General features: G+C 39.6%; 1 protein-coding gene across 1 annotated transcript in view; it reads right to left on the bottom strand.

Moving 5' to 3' along the window:
- Positions 1–13,286, bottom strand: part of grik4 (glutamate receptor, ionotropic, kainate 4) — a 240,088-nt gene extending 226,802 nt beyond the window's left edge. Inside the window, exon 1 of the mRNA XM_044032697.1 lies at positions 13,229–13,286. The gene's annotated coding sequence lies outside the window, so the exon portion shown is untranslated. The remainder of the gene's footprint in view (positions 1–13,228) is intronic.
- Positions 13,287–14,359: the final 1,073 nt, after the last annotated feature.

Genomic DNA, 14,359 nt, shown 5'->3' with positions numbered 1-14,359 from the left:
TAACTATAGGGAATCTGACCCCCTTCAGACATGAATCCACTTAATATATAACTCTCTTTTTTACATACATACATACACATATATATACATACATACATACATACACACATACATACATACATACATATATATATATATATAGCTATAAAAAAGAGAGAGAGATCTATCTTTATTTTTACATGTGATACACAGGTATACACTGCATACCCACTACAAAAGAGCCAGGATTTCCATATAACCACTTAAACATTTACTAATGCATATAAATATCGTTTTTTGCCAGACCGTAATTTGCTTTTGCAAATAAAAAGGCGGGGACATTGGTCATATTCATTCGAAAAGTAGTTGAATAGAATAAAATTCATGATGTGTGCCCTGTATGTGGAGGGAATTGCACCGGTGTTTTTTACGAGATGGGCGTAGAGTGGGCTGGGCTTGACACAGTCGACCGTAGCACTTCACTAGCACAGCATGCTAATGCATCACGGTTATAAGCATAGAACTAGGGTGAAATGTAAGAGACTTGTGGCTTGTTGTTGTTTTCTACAGCATGACCATGAATCTACAGCCACTCTAGTGGGCAATGTGTCCACAGAAAAGAAAACACGACTGCAACTAAAAGATGGGGAGACATGGTTCTTACTTTACTCCCACAGGTCAGAAGATGTTATCACAGCTTGGGCTAGTGAACATTTTTAATGCAACAGGTGTAGGGATAGGTGGAACTTTGGGGGGGAGCAGTGCCTCCCCAGTGACTGAAACATAATAACATTAAGTAGGACTGGAGTTCAACTCAACTGCTCTATGCAAGGTCAGTGTTTATGCTGGAAAAGGTCCTATGGTTTTAACAAATACACATGGACATGGTGGACCAGCAGATGATGATTCAAGGTGACAACTACTGTACATTCATTACTGCATTAAAAACAAGTCCTTTATCAAATCATCTGCTCAATAGTGATATTGACTATTGTGTCTGTTCCCCCACAGCATGGTGTACACAGCCTCACTGATTACACAAATAGCAAATTATTAGGAAGATAAATGGAAAATTGTCCAATAGTCCATAGTCCAAGTTTTATATTGACAATTTCTGGCAAACCCATCTACTGTCTCAGACAAACAAGCTCATTCATCCTGTCTTCGAGTCATTTTATTTTTTGTGTTCTTTGATTGAGAACTCAGAGATGTGTTTTGTTGTTTTGTACTGGAGCACAAAAATATTCAACTCTTCTTTTTCCTTCTCCTTTGTGTGTCACTAAAGGTTTACTCTGAGCAAGACGTCGGACACAAGAATCAGAGCGCGAACTGTCAATTACAAAGTTCAACATTTAGCATGGAAATGTCTAAAATCTCAATATTTAACAGAGGAGTCTGCTGTATTTAGCGACTGCACTGCTCTGGTCATGCACAAAGTACTGAACAAATCTTTTTAATTAACTGATTCTAATGATTCAGTACACCGAAAATAACTGCTTTTACAAGTCACTAGTTTGTGTGTGTAAAACAAAGTCACGGCGGTTTCACGCAGCCGTGCTGTGATTACACCACCCACATTAAGCAGGTACTAAATTGTAATGGAAAACCAACCAAACCATGTAGAGTCGAGCCAGGCCGTAACATGCCGCACCTAGCCGATACCATGTAGTGGAAAAGACCCATAAGCTACACATTAACATGTAATGACAGTGATAAATGTAGGAATACTGACATAAGAATGAGGAGACCAAATTTAGGCTTTTACAGTTTTTATTTAGAGTGGGCACCCCTGGTATGCCTGCCCCTTAGCTGTAGCTATTCTGCGTCTTTGTGGAAAAACCTGGATTTCTATTTATAACCTCTGTTTCTATTAGTAAAATTGCCAATGATGTGTGGGAAAGAAAGGTTGGGTTGAAGCCAGCAGGTAGGCAGTGGCAGTGGGAGAGAAAGGGAGTAAATGTAAGTACAGTTTTAGTGTCAAGGCCTTGCACCAACGTAACTGCCAGAGTTAATTTTAGATACCAAAAATACTGGAATAGCAAGCTGAGGTTTTGTGACAGATGAGCATTAACATTAAATTATTACAGCTTTTGGCTTTAATGCGAAACAATTTGCAAAAATAAAACAGCATGACTGCTACCAAACAAAGGCTGCATAATCCATGCTTCTTTTTTTTTCCCCCACAAAAATACATTCAGTCATAATATAGTCAAAAACAGCAGAGGCAAACAGGTGGATGAATGGGCTGTTACACTGGCAGGCTAACAGTGATGTATGATTTTATGTTTCCTGTCTCCTGCCCGCATAGAAGCAATAACCTGCTCTAGAAACCACAACAACAACGGCTAAAAGCATCCACGAGCAAAGAACATCAAGGTTCACTAATCTCTGTCTGCAGCCCCCCCCCCCTCCTCTTTTTCTTCTGCTCAATCAATACCAGAATCCACAGCACATACTGTAGTTGGTTCAAAGAAGCTGGTCCACAGATTATAATCTCTACCCCTCAGTAGATAAAACCAGTTGGAGGAAAGTACAATAATTGCCTGCTACAAACAGTTCTACAGTACACCTTCTTCTCCCACCTCCACTCATTAGGCTAATTTAGATGGCAATAGGGAGGAGAGAAGATCCGAGGAAGTCTAGTGAAAGTAGACCTTGAAGCCATTCTCAAAAAACAAAAAGAGAAATAGAAGGACAGTTGATACCATTTGTTTCCAAGTATCTTTGTCTGACTGTCCATCAGACGGCCTTCAGCCTCCATTCTGCAACTCTGCCCTGTGTGTGTGTGTATTTTTTCCTCTGATAGTCACTGTATGGGTGGGCTGCAGGACCATTGGTGGTCTGGTGGACCATTATAAAAGCCATAAAGTTTTTTAGCAGCCATGACATTGCCTTTACAGGGGTTCTGATAGGTTTATGCACTCTACAACTGGATAAGGCCAGAGGTCATCCAACACTCTAGGAAAGGACACAGTGCTTTTCATGTGAGAAATAACAAAAGGGATTAGTAACTGGTCCACCTTTTTTTAGAATACCCTCGAAATGTTTACCTGTGTAAAATGAATACTGTTACACAGCTTTCCGTAGATTAGAATTGGTTTAATGACCCACAATTTGATCATGTTCAAATCACATTGTGTGTGTGTACTTTTATTTGTTAACTTTTTTAGCACCTTCTCTGGTATAAACACTGTCCTTGTCAGGACTAGTTGTCCTCATGGAGACCAAAGACCTGGTCCTAATGAGGTGGCAAAACCTAATTTCTGAAGATCTGTTTAAGTTTAATGTTAAGGTTAAGTTGCAGGACCTGAATTGTAGTTAGGATAAAGTTAGGCAATAACTGGTTGTGGTTAAGGTAAGGGATAGCCCTTTGTTTAAGCCCATGGTTCTCAAAGTGTGGTACGTGTAGCACGAGCGGTACTTGTTCTACTCTGTTCTATTGTATATACCAGGATATGTGATCGGAGTGGAGCTGAGGAATTTTGACCAGAGTGTATAAAAAAAGAAACAAATAACAAAAAATATGCCTTGTACTTTTTTTATTTCTCCCTACATAAGAAATGGATGACACTCGGAGCTGTACCAGTTTATTTATTGAGTTTACTGAATTTAGTGATGTATGAATGTACTGAAAGTACAACAGACCTGAATTAAAAAACAACACACACCGTTGTGCAGTGAACCATGGTAAGATATCAAGCAGAGACGTGGGGTTCAGGGTCTGTGGAGATAATCACATTAACCCCCTCATCCACTTCCACTCCCTTTGTTTAATCTCGTTATGAACCGACTGACCACACACGGCACTGGCTGTGGTTGAAGAAACCTCCTCTCCATATGATGGCAATATAAGCAACATCCACAGCATGCAACGTCAAATTCACATAATAATGTCAAACATAATGGCTGACCTGATAAAACATTCATAGATTTACACTTTACTCCCCGTATTACTTCAACAAAACCTATATGCAAATGTGTGCAGTGTAATTAAATATGTATGATCTACAGAAGCAATATGAACTCCTTTATGGCATATTTACAGAAGAGTAAATAAAAATAAGCTTAAACTCATAAATAAAAGGGACCATCAGCCATTGGACATCATTACGCCAAGTTTGAGCGATCATTTTCTTGATATATTGGCTCTTTAAGCCTCATGAATCAGTGATTTATTCCATTTAATGCGCGTTCTCCTCAATCTTCACCTCCACCTTATTTATTCTCACGCAAACCTGACCCCAACAACATCAAAGCAAAAACAAAACTTTACAGTGCCAACAGTTTTTTCACTAAAACATAGTCAGTTCCCATTTGTATTCCCACCGTTTATTAGACTTTTTTCTGTTGAGTTTCAACATGGACAACAATGTATTTATTTGCTGTCATGAGCAGCACAGCGGTGTCAGTCTGTTGTTAGACGGCCGTCGACTGCTGTCTTTGCAGTGGGTTTGTGTGTAACTGTTAATCGTAGCCATGAGGCCATTTAAGCTGATGCATCACTCAAACTTGGTGTCAGAAAGAATAAATACTGCCGAAATACTATTTTATTACAAATGTGTGAATAGTGTGGTTTATACTTTTGGGAAACATTTCAAACCAATGTTTGAAATGACTTCTCAGGAAATCTGAGAAGATCAGAGAAGACAACAAAGTCACTCCTCTTCATACCTTTTACACAGGCCCATTGCCAAGGTTCATATCTTTGCTATTTATATATTGGAAATGAAGAGAGAGCAGAGTTTCGAGGTCAGCCGAGCTCATCGGATCTAAAATGCTTTCAACACCCATAACGTCCAACATCAGAATTGAATGAGTTCACAGATTACACACAATCCTAGGCCCCATGATTTGAGTTCCCTGACAGAGAGTGTCTCCCTTCTCTGTTGCAATCTCTCAAGTAACTCTGTAACCCCCGAGGAGGCAACCATCTGAATACTGATGTTATTCATCCGGCCAGTCAGAACACAGTGAGGAGTCATAATCCCAAGGCCCCAGTGCAAGGACATCCTACTTGAACCATAATCAACCTTACATCTCTTAGTAGCCCCAGTCTAGAGAACATGATTAAAAAATGGCCAGGACATACTGCCATTGCACCTGGGACATGAACAGTCCCTGCTGTAGCATGTCAATCAAGCTGTGATGTGCAGATGTGCACACAACATGCCATACATTAAAGTGTCTTAGCAGATAGAGTGGGGTCTAGCAGAGCAACAAGTAGAGGACTATTTGGAGAGGCATAGCTCTGCTGCTCTTCAAGTCTGAGAGAAAATATTCATTGGCAACTGTTCTCTTATAGTCTGGGCCAAACCACTAAAAGTCAAATGTCCTTACACAGAGCTTATGCAGAGGAGAAGAAACAGGAAACATGGTGCAGTGGACTTTTATGCAAACTGATGCCGTCTATCCAAGGCTCTGGTCCTGGACTACAACACTGGATCGGGTCCACAGTAAATCCTGTTGGTCGCTTCCCAGTGTTAAATCAGAACAGAACTAATTAGTACAAAGACAGAAACGGGGAGCACAGCCACGCTGAAGATTAGAGAGAAGAATGTGAACGAAAGAAATGGGAGCTTTCACAAGATGACGAAAACTGAACGCAAAAAAAGACACAGAAGAAAAGATGAAGAGGGTGAAGTGTAGAACACCAAGTTTTGACCTCACTTATCGTCACCAAAGATAAATAACAAACCAAAAAATAGTGCATATTTTCCACTACATGGACTGTGGGGGGGGGTAAAAAATGTATCACGTAAACAACACACGTCACGTGTATGTATGAAGCTTCCAACTGAATTCTAAACTGCTTCCAAGACATGACTGAGCGGATACTCTGGAGCCAGACATGAAAGCTGCACTTAAAAACCCCAATCCATATAAATGTCAAGTCTACGACACACAGAACGTCTTGTTGCCTCTAATGAAGGCAAGCAGAAGAACAACTGGAGTCGGTACTGCTCCGGCAAGACATGAGAATTATGTGCAGCGAGCTTATTTTTTTACCTGCAGCTCTATAAATGGATATTATTCAAAAGAGCATATTGATGTTTGAAAAAGGAAAACTTGTATTCACTAATCAAAATGTAGTGAGAGGCTGCCAGTCGAGCTGCTGGCACACAAGTCTGCAGGGGGGAATTGGGGAGACACAGAGGTCTTGCTTCACAAGATGGGGGGCTTGAGGAGAAATGTACCAGGATGAATTCCAACGTTAATTTTCTGCACGTATTTAAACTCGTTGAGAACAATGATCGTCTTCAGTTTTAGCTGAATAAAACATGAATATACCGTTTTTCATGAGTCCTTGGGCCAACAAGAGTATTCAGAGCAGTTTCTGTACATTGTGGAACTGAAATAATGAACACCACCTGTGTGAAAAATGCTGCCTCTCTTGGTTGTGTGGGATGGTTCTCCATCGCCATCAGATATTTGACTGGTTAGAGAGCTCGTACATGAGGGGCAGTGCAATTATTCATTTCTTTGCATGAGTTAAGTTCCACTCATTCGATGTTTTGTAATTTAATTACACACATCACATCAAGTCCATACAACTTCATAAAAGTTCCAGGCATTTCCCAAATACTATTTTATTCAGCACATCTTGTGCACTACTTGTTGTTTGATGCTTTTAAATCAAGAATAGGCATCTCTGTGTGCTGAGGCTTGCTGCCATGTCTTAAAAAAGATGTCAGATTTCACAGTGGCTGACTGTTCACATCCTGTGCTACTGCTGCTGCGCCTGCTGCTCCTCTTGAGTTTATTTAGTTAATCCTGAAGTGCCATAACAAAATATTCTGCCGTCTATCACCAGCTAATTTAATTCATAGAGCTATATGTAATAATAATAATAAAAAACAACACCCTGGCATAATGCAGCAGTAGAATTGTAATGTTTTATAAAGGTCTTTTTTTGACATCATATCAGAATATTTCTACCTTTTTGCTCCAACACTGGTGTAACTAAACAGTAGCCACCATCTGACAACTTGACAGGGCCTAAATGCACTGCCATCTAATGATGATGGACATGTACATTAAGTTGCAAATCACCACAATGACACAAAGTGGTAGGAAAGGCTGGTCTGGCTGCTATGGCAACAAATACCACGCATTCAGGACAAAGCTGCAGCTTATAAATCAAGGTTAAAACAGTTTTTTTTGGGGGAGAGACAGTATCATGTCTAAAAATGGAAAAACGTCTCACACACACTCCAGTATTTGTTTACACCTTTTTACTGAAACTTTTTCTCCCTTGATGTATAGCTATACAGTTAAAGGGTATTAAAGACGTGTAGGATACAACACTGACTTTATCCCAGAGGTATTTTTGCACAAGCTTTTTTGTTAACCTTCATTAAAACAACACAAAAGCCGGCTTAGGGAGCCTGGAGAATTGTATCCCAAAATCAAAAAAAGAACAAATAAAACAAACTCTAAAACGACAACAATACAAAAATAAGATATAATTAGCATAATATAATTAGATATCATTTCAAACTTTTTCTGTTCAGACAGGGACTTAGTTCTGAAGAATTTACATTTGTGGATAAAAAATGTGCAAGAGGAAGAAGCTTAACCAGGTTTGTTAACTGACGTTAGTAACACTTGTTTATGGAATGAAGAGATTTAAGGCAAATTATTTTACTTGTCAATGGTCGTCTCTCTGCCTGAGCTACATCACACCCTGACATCTGTGTTGATGCATCTTCATTTCCTCCAGTATTACATAAAATATAAAATAAGGAATAAAAAAATGATCACAAAACTAGTAAAACTGGCACAACACAAAACTACAACTGACTGAAACAAACGAGCAAATAAAAAAATACTACTATTAGTTCTACTAAAAATTTAGAAAACATTAGAAACATGGAGCGAGAGTGTGCAAGAATGTAATTCATTTTTAATTTTTAATCTTGGGTCTCAGTCACCTCAAAAGCATCAGGGTGCATTACTCTGCCACTATAGATAGTGTTGTGTCAACATGCAGACCAGAACTTTATCAAGAAAATGATGCAACACTATATTTACATCAAAAACAAACATGCTCGTGCAGACCATGTGAAAGTGGAGGCCAATCATGGGTGACTGCCTAAAACAGCGAGCCAGATCTATTCAGTCCAACTGCATATCCTTTATTGGTTTACAACTTTAAAGTGTTATTGCTTTGCAGTGAGGAAAATCTAACCCCTCTTTGTAGCATAATGACGAGGGTGAGGCTACAGCAAGGACACCATTTATCTATGTCATCTCTCCATTGCTTTAGTGTTGGATGGAGACTCAGGCCATTTCAGAGTCCATTATAAAAGCCATCTTAGAAATCCATTCTGATCTACGGAGACCTGCAGGGTTTTCTGAAACCGCATGAATGAATGAATGAATGACTAAAACTGCCTGATTAAATGATCGGTTGTAGTTTGCTGAGGGGGTTTTCTGTTTTTGTTTTTAAAAAGCAATGATCTGCACGTGGTGCAGATCATTGCATTGTATTGCATTGTATTGGACAGAACTTGTATAGAGGGCATACCAGTGTGCACATATACACTATAAATAAAAACTCTATTATAGGATTTCAGCGGTTCATGATTATCGCGTTTCCTAGTTGTTAGTTTGTAAGAATTCATGTATAAATAACTGGGCCTGAAATGAGCTTTCCCACCACTGGAGCGCATACAAAACAAAACTTTGTTATACTCACTCAAGGAGTACTGGTGGAGCACGCTCTCAGAAAAGCTGGTTAGTTTTCTAGAATACGGCAGAACGACTGCTGACATTTAGTGAAATATGACGTTAATGGTGCACTTATCGAAATGACACAGAGTGGTGCTTTTCTCTCATCAGAATGATCTGTGATTGAGTGTGAGGAACGCCGACACAGACATGCTGAAAGCACATTAAGCAGACAGCCAAAGATTTTCAACCTGTGGTTTTGGAAAACTCAAGGATTTAACATATTTCTGAGTCATTAACTCAAAGATCACCAGAATTTAATTTTCCTCATTTAACTTTTTAGGACACTGAGACCTTTCCTAATTATTCTTGGTTCTTCAAATATTACAAGTGGACAACTGGAGTCTTTTAAATCTTTAAACCAGGGGGGTAGCCCCAAGATGGCGGTTTGAGAGAAGGTCGTGTCAAGCAGATTGTTACCCTTAAACATAGTGTACTGTGGGTTCCTGTGACTCTTTGAGGCAAACCGATAATATGAAATAAATTGAAATGCCAAAGAACTTAGCCACCGAGCTAGTGAGTTTAACATGGACGATAGCTCACTAGAACCTGTGCTCCAGGCCAACATCTTGGCTAACATCTCTAAGGTTATCGATGAGAAGCTAAGCTCCATATTACAGCTACTGCGAGACCACTGCTTGGAGCTAGACACCCATGAGAAGCGTATCACGTAAGCAGGGGGGAGAGTGGAGCACTGGATGATACTGCAGACACCATTGAAAGCAAAATGAAAGCCCTAGAGCAGCAGGTGTCTGAGCTAAATGAGCACATCGCTGACCTGGAGAACAGAAATCAAATATAAGAAAGGAAGAATACACGCATTGTCGGAACTCCAGAGGGTGTGGAGGGCGATACCAACAAGGGTTTGTTTTTTGTTTTGTTTTTATCCTGGCTGCGTTAAAACCCAGCACATCGACACCAAGTGGAGTTGAAATACATTGGAACACATACAAATCCAGGTTTCTTCTATAGATTACTTACGAAATGCAACACTACAGACACAGAACATGAAAAGGATTAATACAGATATTACAGATGATGCTCAGGAAAGTGCAAATACCTTGTGTATCTGCAACAAAGTCAAAGGAATCCAGTTCCAAATGTTGCACAGAGGCCATATATAGTATCTCCCTCTCTGCATCACAAGTTTAATGCTTGCTGACCTGCCTCCTCAGAGTCCTAAGTGTAGGACAGAGATGGTCAGTCCTATTCATTGCTATTTTTTTTGTGCTAATTTTTCTGGTATGTTGTGGGACAAGAAATTAATAAGATTCTATCTACCTCTCTGCTTTTCGCATTTTGATAAATACAAAAAAAAAAAAGGTACAAAATTATAACTTTTTGAGCAAGAAAATATATCTTTCTGTATTGGATAGCAGGTAAACCTCCTTCTAAAACACAGTGGCACAAAGTCATAACTGATTACGTGTCATTGACCTGTATGCTGCATAAGGATGTTTTTTTTATAAGACATGGGAGCCTAACTGCTTCTATATATGTATATGTATATATGTAATTATAGCAATATAGACCTAAAAATGAATTAATGCTAGCTGTACATTCATACCAAGAAAGAAACTGGTACTATAGTTGGCAGTTCATGTATGTTAGGAATGCATACATATATGGTGTGTCAGGCAGGTCAGAATCACAGCAGATGCTTCATCTATGGCAGCCTGCCTTGCACGTCTCCTCGGACATAAGACTATTTAGAGGTGCAGTGCATATGGAGCATCTTAAACAGTCAAATTAACCCAAAGGTACACTGTACATAACAGACAAAGTGTAATAAGATAAATAAATGAAGAGAAGTCACATGGGTCATTAATTCTCTGTGGGAAGGTCATGACTGGCTCAGTGTCGTGTTGCATGCTGTGTTGATTCTGTGTGACAAAGCTGAACAACTCTGTTCACTGATCCGTGATTTCCATGATTCCTTTTTCCTTCTGTTAAACTTTGTAAAGTGCATCTAAAAAAGATCTGTCTTGTCTGCACTCAGGTTGTCTAATATCCCCTAAGGAATACCAGCATCCTAGAAAATGACACGTTTTGTGCCTTTGTTGTCACTAGTTGGTGTTTGCATGCTCCAGAGGCTAAAAGGATGGATGTGCAGGAGCTGGGTAACATTCACAACTTGGGCTCCCATGTCCAATCCGTCAATTGATCAAGAACGCAATTAGACCATGAATCTTACTTCAACCTTCTTGTCAGCACATTGCAAATGGCTCTTGCAGACAAACTATCGTCTTTGCTCACGCTAGCACTTATTCAGCGTAGAAGCTGAGTGGTCGGTGTGGCTTCCCTCTTCTGCCACTTTTCCTCTTTTTAAGAATCAATAGACCACCAGCCAGAGTGGCTTACTACTACTTAGCTAGCATTAGCATTAACATGTGTTGACTTCAACTTCACAAACAAATTAGGCAAGTTCAACATCGAGTTTTATTTTCTTAGACTTGGTACGATTGGGGGTTACAACCTTTTGAATAACATATTCTCCTCCTCACCTGAGGCGGCGCTACATCAAGAATTACTGAAGGAGAAGACAAGAGAAATAATGAACAAGAAAACTTGCTCATCTGTCGATTAATGCAGAACAACTTCTGTTTCTGCCACGTAAGAGCAAAACATGGAGCTGCATCGTTTTCTTTTATTTTTGTTTTCTGCGAACATGCTACACCAACACTGCAGGCGGACCAGAGTTTGCTTCGTTGATGCGTATCAGAGTTCAGTTGCTCATTCACACCTCCCCAAACTAACCAGACTTTCCGAGCAAATGAACAAGGGTTTGATTAAGAAGGGCTGGTGTGAATGCCCCCTTGCACTCCGTTTCTTTGCAGTGGCACTTGTTCACTCTCTCATGCTGAACTAAGGGCAGGAGGCTCAACTATGACTCATCATCTCGTGTGGTACAAAGTAAGAAGGGAGAAGAGATGAGACAAGACAGGCCAGGACACTGTGGTTAGCATGCTCCAGTAGATACATGCATCTCTGCCACACAATACACAAGTCTGGTTTTTCATTTATTCATGCTATAAATGTAAGGCACTGAAATGTTCTTAAACTATAAACATATCATTGTTTAAATGACCTTCTATTGTCATTTATTTCACTCGTACGTTTCCCTACACAGCAGCATTACATGTTGGATGACACAAGCATCATAGCTCTCTGTGCTTCTTCAGTTTGACAGGCCACTGAACACAGCAAAATACCAAATTGCAGGACATGCTTGCAGAAAGTAAACTAATTTGAACTGACTTTGATCCTTGGAATGGGAATAGAGCCTTGTTGGTGGCAGCCCTTAAGCTGTGGAATAGCCTATTTTTTCATGTGAGCACTGCCCACACCCTTGACCAATTTAAAAAAAAAAACTGCTCAAGACCCAACTCTGAAGTTGAGCAAGATGTCTTGGTTTTTTGTTTTTATTCTACATTTTATCATTTATCTTAGCACTTGTATTGTTTGCACATCCATGTTGTTTCTTCTTTATGTGTGTTTTATGTACATGTGCTATAGAAATGGACTTGTTTCCACAAAAATGAACCAGGATTTACTTTTGACTACATATACCTAAGTCTAACAAGCAATTTGTTTCTTTTATAATTCCATGCTGACCAATGCAAGCTAGGACGACGAGGCAATATCACCTCATTCATCTCAGTCAAAATGTTGTGCAGTAAGAAGTAACATCTGTAATAATATGTTATCCAAAGGGAAGCTGAAGGTCTGAACCTGGACAAGTAGCACAGTTGAAATCTTTCATAACCAGTCCCATGACTGGGACACAAGCAACAGAGTTAACGGGCTTGACACATTGGCATATAGACTAGTGGAGTCAGGAATCAAACCCTCAAACTTTCAACTGAAAAACAACTTGCTCTACACCACTGATCATCCGCCACCCACTCGAAGAAATAAACACAATAAGCACTCATAACCTAATGTTTCTTGCTGACAACATAACTGAAGGCAAAATATCTATTTCATTATGATATTTTCCAGGATAAAGTCCGTCCTTAGACCTAAGAATTACTGCAGTGTCAGACTGAATCGATCCACTTCTTATCGATGGAGTCAATCCCAGGTGACTTAGGCTGGTGACTTGTCCACCGTTTGGTCAATCACAGAGGCGACACACAGAGACAAACAACCATCCACACTTACATTCACAACTGCAGTCAAGCATGTTGGCAGGAAAACCTTCTGTATAAATGAACGGTGCCACAGCACACTTAAAATTCAAGGAGATGGAGCAACATATTGCAGAACTTGGCAGACTAAATGTAGTGTTCTCGTGTAAGAACTGACCAAACAATAAGACAAACCTGAGCCTTAGCCAATGAAGTTGAAGTAAGTTTGACCAAGACTTCATCATACAGGCTGAAGCATGAGGTGAAAACTGTGCACAAACAAGTGTGACTTAATCACACTTAGACAATGAACTTATTAACAACATTTCAAATAAAGAGTAATTGATATATCACTTTCAAGATGTCTAACATTGAATTTATCAACTTACAGCACTGCTTCTCTGATGTTTCACCAGAACAAACATTTCTGGACCGCATGTCTCATGGCTGAGCAAACAGGCCAAACAGGAAGAGACCAAACAGGAAGTGGGAGCACCATAAATAGGCTTTAACAGGAAGTGATGTCATCATTCAAAACTGTAAATATGCTTAGTTTATACAAATATTAATTCATGGAAATGCCAAAAAAAACTATGCAGTAACCATTGGAAACACAAGTTGACATTAACCAATTATCTACGAGAAGAAAAATACAAAAAAGTGCAATAAATGCCTTAAGGGCAGCACACTGAATATATCTGGCCCTCAGGTGCTTTTCAAGGTAACAGCTGGAATGGACACTATTCCAGACCTGCAGGATTCCAACATCTTAAACTTTCTTATAACCTTTTTCTCACACATCACAATAAAATCATGTAAAATAAACAAAAAATTAGTTAGTATGCACTGGATTTTGTACCCGATATGACGTGATCACTACAGTATGTGTGTTAGTATGTAGTGCCCATTGGATTACCAGCTCTTCTGTGCTCTGTCTGCCGTCTTACAAAATCTATGGGGATCTGGTAAAATGCTCTCCTCTTTGCTTGTCCCTGACCATTTTGGCATCCCAGTGCACAACAGCTATCCACTATCTTGACTTTTTATAAATGCAGCTGGCAAAGAGATGACTTACCTGGCATATTGCCTGGTACATATGCTACCTGGTATCCACATCTAAGGATTGGCACAGTGTGGCACCATGTCATGGGTGTGAAAAGGGTGTTTTGATTCCAACAGATACAGATACAACTGGCACCTGACATCTCTAGGGGTAGCGGTTAAAATCTTTGCCCTAGGAAATGGGACACCACTTCAACATAGGCAGAAGCAATAGGTTTTTGTTGGGGAATATACATCCCATAGTCAGAAAAAAATAAATAAAAAACACTTTTGTCAGTTGTTGTTATGTTGCTGTCACAGAATATACACATTTATATGCAATGTGTGCAGCACAGTGGAGACATGTGCTGCATACAGATGTTGCTCTATCACTGTAACATTAGTTACATTGGAGTCACACAATAACACACCTGCAGTCACTTTGGAGTCTCCAATTAAACTAATTCCAATCTGCATGT

Source organism: Solea senegalensis, linkage group LG8, assembly GCF_019176455.1.
Source record: "Solea senegalensis isolate Sse05_10M linkage group LG8, IFAPA_SoseM_1, whole genome shotgun sequence".
NCBI lineage: Eukaryota > Metazoa > Chordata > Actinopteri > Pleuronectiformes > Soleidae > Solea > Solea senegalensis.
Note: the sequence above shows the minus strand (reverse complement) of the source record. Positions and strands in the feature narration are given on the sequence as shown.